Source organism: Rhinopithecus bieti, unplaced genomic scaffold (genome assembly GCF_001698545.2).
Source record: "Rhinopithecus bieti isolate Rb0 unplaced genomic scaffold, ASM169854v2 scaffold_39883, whole genome shotgun sequence".
Taxonomy (NCBI): Eukaryota; Metazoa; Chordata; class Mammalia; order Primates; family Cercopithecidae; genus Rhinopithecus; species Rhinopithecus bieti.
Window position 1 is genome coordinate 2,357,182 of NW_016816948.1, and position 5,432 is coordinate 2,362,613.

Sequence of the window (5,432 nt, forward strand, 5' to 3'; positions counted from 1 at the left end):
CAAGGGCTTGTCAGTTGGACGAGTTGGTGGTAGGATGCAGTCCAGAGCCTCAAGCAGCGTGGTTCCACTGGCATTGCCATCCTTACGGGTGACCTTCCATCCCTTGAACCAAGGCATGTTAGCACTTGGCTCCAGCATGTTGTCACCATTCCAACCAGAAATTGGCACAAATGCTACTGTGTCGGGGTTGTAGCCAATTTTCTTAATGTAAGTGCTGACTTCCTTAACAATTTCCTCATATCTCTTCTGGCTGTAGGGTGGCTCAGTGGAATCCATTTTGTTAACACCAACAATTAGTTGTTTCACACCCAGTGTGTAAGCCAGAAGAGCATGCTCTCAGGTCTGCCCATTCTTGGAGATACCAGCTCCAAATTCACCAACACCAGCAGCAACAATCAGGACAGCACAGTCAGCCTGAGATTTCCCTGTAATCATGTTTTTGATGAAGTCTCTGTGTCCTGGGGCACCAATGATAGTCATATAGTACTTGCTGGTCTCAAATTTCCACAAGGAGATATCAATGGTGATACCACGTTCCCGCTCAGCTTTCAGTTTATTCAAGACCCAGGCATACTTGAAGGAGCCCTTTCCCATCTCAGCAGCCTCCTTCTCAAATTTTTCAATGGTTCTTTTGTCGATGCCACTGCATTTGTAGATCAGATGGCCAGTAGTGGTGGACTTGCCCGAATCTACGTGTCCAATGTTGATATGAGTCTTTTCCTTTCCCATTTTGGCTTTTAGGGATAGTTTTCAGGACACCTGTGTTCTGGCTGCAAACTTTTATGTAGAAAGAAAATGATCCTAGAATATGTAATTATAGGAAAGACTGACTGGCAAAGGAGAAATTCATATAGATGAATATTGACTGACTTGGATAATAAGAATAATAATTTATGCAGGGGTGTGTGTGTGTGTGTGTGTGGTTAAAATGCATGAAAACAATAGTGCAAAAGTGAAGGATATATATGGAAAGAGAGTTTTATTGTAAAGGAAGGACTAAACGTAATTTATATTAGATTTTATTTATTTAAGAATGAATATTATAATCTATAGTACCCATTAAAGAAAAGGAAAAGAAGCTATAATTAACAAATTATTAGGGGTAAAAATAGAATGGTTAAAACAAACCCAGGTTACTGTAAAAGAAAACAAGAAAGAAGATAATGAGAGCTTAAAGCAGGTTGGTCAAAGAGAAAACAAGTAACTAAATGGCAGATATGACAGTAAATATATATTAAATTTCATTCAATGAAAATGAACAAAATATTTCTAGAAAAGAGTAAGATTTGTTAGATTGGGTTAGAAAAAAACCCTCAAGTGTATGTTGCTCTTAAGAGGAACACCATAATATAAGAATATAGAGAGACTGAAATTCAAAAGATGGAATAAAAGATATATCATGTGAATATAAAGCAAAAATATATGTTGCTTTATTAATATCAAAGATGATTTTAAGTTAAAAGCATTGCTGAAGATGAAGAATGAAATTTCATAATGATGAAGGAGTAAATCAATGGGAAAATATGACCTTTCTAAATCTCTGTGCAATCAATACATAGTTTCAAACTACATATAAAGTTACCCTTCACAAAACTTCAAGAGTTGATAATACCTGCAGCTAAAACAAATCAGTAAAGATGTAGAAAATATGAACAACACAATTAACAAAGCTGGCCTAATTGACATATTGTGTGCACTACATTCAATAATGACAAAATTCAAACTATTTTCAGATGGACTGAGAGCATCTACTGAAATGACAGGAGACAATCTTTATAAAATACCATTTTGTCATCTTACTAAGGAAGTGTTTCATGCTCAATCTGCTAGGTATTCCTCGCAGAATTTCTATTAAGTTAGAAGTACATCTTTTGCAAGGAAAATGAACAAGATTCGATGGCACCTTTCTATCCTATGAGTTAATGTTGTTCATGCAATTAAAGAAGACTGCAACCCTTGAAATGAATGTCTCATGGGCTGCTGTTTCTGCAAGTGCAGACCAATGTCATTACTTTTCTAAAAAAATTTTATTTGCACAGATAGAAAGAAGATGAAAAGTATATTTTCTTTTAACTTAAAAAATTTACTTCCAAGTATTTATATTGCTAGTCTCTCCTTTTAGTTGTACATATATAATTTATATTACTTCAAACTGAAATTCTCCGTAGTATTGACACCGAAATTAATGTGCCTATCAGGCAGTTAGCCCAACTTACCATTAATAATGCCAAGGTCATGAGGTCCACTCTTCATTGGCCAGTGAGTACTGTATCATGCTATGCCTCTAATAAGCCTCTAAGCTTCGCCGGGCATTTTATAAAATGTGTATTGCTATAATGGGAAGTGAAATGTAAAACATAGATGGATCAGCACAACAATTAGAAAAAAAACTGCTTAAAGAGCATGCCCTTTGAATCAATAACGTCATCTTTGTTTAATAAATGCGCCCTTTAATTTATCAGAAAAGACTCACATTCATCCCTCATTAAGGAAAGACTGTGCTGCAGGCTTTGTTTACTTAGAAAACCAAATTGGAGGAAATGTTGCTAGGTTGCACTTGTATGTGGTCTCCATAATTTGCAGTAAGCAAAATACATTTGCAGCCTTGACAAAACTAGGAATTATTTCATATGTAGTAAATTACTTAAAAATGAAACCAGCAAAATTTAAGAAAAAAAAATCTGTGATTAATTGTTCTTAAAATAATCATCTCCAAAGTATAGTATTAATATATGAATTAGCTAAAATAGAGTTTAAAGTCCCCTGTATCATTGCTCTTTGGTTTTCGAGGGGCAAAGTGTCAACAGCGAAGATATGTACAGTACATTGAAATATAAGATTATACAAAGTTTGAATAAACTGATAAAATGGTAAAATAAGACATGTTAGTCTAAATAAAAGTGTATTTGATATACAAGGCTAATAATTAGGCATAATATGTAGGCATAATATGCATTGCTCAGAGAATTAATTTCACAGATTTGTCTCTGGAAATGCATGGATTTAACTAAGAACCCATTTTGAATTCTCTGGTTTCGAGTCCATATGTATCTTTGGCTAATGTACAGAGAAATGGGTAAGATTTGACATTTTAGTTTTTAATTAATTATTGCACTAAGTATCTTGCCTGAATGTACTATAGAAAGTGGAAGCAAGTGCTTCTTTGACTAAATGTCATTATTTTTCACAAGAGTCATTATTTTTCACAAACTACACCAAAGGCCAGCTGAATGGGTTACAGTTTCACAAATAATTAGACTAAATTATAAAATGTCAAAATAAATGAACAGGCATGCCCTTTGATGTGTTTTCCTTATATAAAACATTATTAATTTGCATATGGGCCAATTTACCAAATTGCCAATATTTAACTGTTCTTTTTATCATTTGTGTGAATCACCTTGTTTCCTCTATTTACGTGTTATTTACAGTTTATATAGTTGCTGTTACTAAGGTGAAATCCTGGCAGTTTTTCTTCTGCAGAAGGGAAGTTTGTATTATGTGATAATTTCTAAGTGCACAATAAAGACTATGTTTTCTATACAACATAATTTAAGCAGACATGTCAAAGATAGATCTTAACCAAAATCAGCTCCCTCTCTGGTCTGAATTTTCTCCATTAATGACTAATAGTTTAAATTTCAACATGTGTTAGTATATGTGAAAGTCCATTCCCTGAGTTATGCATTCAAAATAAGTACATGGAACCATGCACTGTTTTAGGCTTATATTTTACTAAGGAAGTGTTGCATGCTCAATCTGCTAGGTATTCCTCGCAGAATTTCTATTAAGTTAGAAGTACATCTTTTGCAAGGAAAATGAACAAGATTCGATGGCACCTTTCTATCCTATGAGTTAATGTTGTTCATGCAATTAAAGAAGACTGCAACCCTTGAAATGAATGTCTCATGGGCTGCTGTTTCTGCAAGTGCAGACCAATGTCATTACTTTTCTAAAAAAATTTTATTTGCACAGATAGAAAGAAGATGAAAAAGTATATTTTCTTTTTAACTTAAAAAATAAAGTTATTATCTCAATTAGTGGGAGCCCTTCAATGACCAGCTTCTCATTGACTCCAGTTTACTCTTTTTAATTTATCCTTCCAGCCACTGACAGCAGATTTTTGGCCCCATTGCCACACAGCCAATGATTTTGCTGAAGTCACCAATGTCCTCTGTCACTAAGCTCCTCCTTCTCAGTGGCATATGACAACATACATTTATTTTATTCACATTTGTGAGTCAGCTGAGGTTTCTCTGCTGCTCCTGGCTGGGCTTGGGGGCAGCTCTATGTGCAGATGAAATCCAAGTATGCTTCATGAGTCTGTTATTTTACTTGGCCCAGTAGGCTGTCCAGGGCATGTTCTTCTCATGATAATGGCAAAAAGTCCTAAAGGGCAGTTGAAATATGTGAAGCTTCTTAAGGCCTAGCCTTGGAATTGGTCACTCTCACTTCTGTCCATATTTCATCAGCCAAATTAAGTTCCATGGCTGACCCCACATCAAGGAGTTGGAAAACACATTCTGTATTTTGTGTCAGGAACTGTAAAGTTACAAAGCAAAGAACATTAATGCAAGAATGGTTGATGAATTGGGGCCACACAGATAGCACGAAAGATGATTTCTTCTAGGATGTCATCCTTCTTTGATCTCTGAAATGCATTGGTTTCCCAATCTCAATTCTACTCTGCTTTCCCTCTACTTGTCATCCTTTTGTCTTGCTTCCCAAATGTTGGCATTTTATGAGGCTTCTTATCAAAATACAGTTGACCCTTGAAAAACATAGGTTTGAATTGTGTGGGTCCACTTTTATGTGGATTTAAACAAATAAATATATTGGAAAAATATGTAGAGATTTATGACAAGTTGGAAAACTTGCAGATGAACCATGTAACATAGAAATATTGAAAAATCCAAGAAAAAATAGATATTCCCTGGGTGTATAAAATATATGTAGATATTAGTCTATTTGATCACCGACCCTCAAACAACATGAGTTTGAACTATATTGGTTCAGTTCTATGTGGATTGTTTTTTACGTCTGCTACCCTTGAGATAGCAAGACCAAGTCCTCCTCCTCCTTCTCAGCCTACTCAACAAGAAGATAGGGAATAAGACCTTTACAATGATCCACTTCTACTTAGTGAATAGTAAATATATTTTTTCTTTTTTATAATTTTCTTAATAACATTTTATTTTCTCAGGTTTACTTTGTCCTAAGAATATGATATACAATAGATATGACATACAAAATATGTGTTAATTAACTGTTTATGCCATTTGTAAGTCTCCTGATCAATAATATGCCATTAAGAGTTAAATTTAAGGGAAGCCAAAAGTTATATCCAGATTTTTGACTGTATGTGGGGTCAGTGCCCCCTCACCCCAGGTTTTCAGGGGTCAACTGTATTTATATTCTTTTCTTGTTCTGCG

The 5,432-nt window shown here is 34.8% G+C and overlaps 1 pseudogene across 1 annotated transcript; it reads right to left on the bottom strand.

The window, feature by feature from the left end:
* Positions 1-142: 142 nt before the first annotated feature.
* On the bottom strand, positions 143-765 carry LOC108517607 (elongation factor 1-alpha 1 pseudogene; annotated as a pseudogene). Its single transcript, XR_001882158.1, has one exon. The product of XR_001882158.1 is annotated as an elongation factor 1-alpha 1 pseudogene (transcript).
* Between the last annotated feature and the right edge of the window lie 4,667 nt (positions 766-5,432).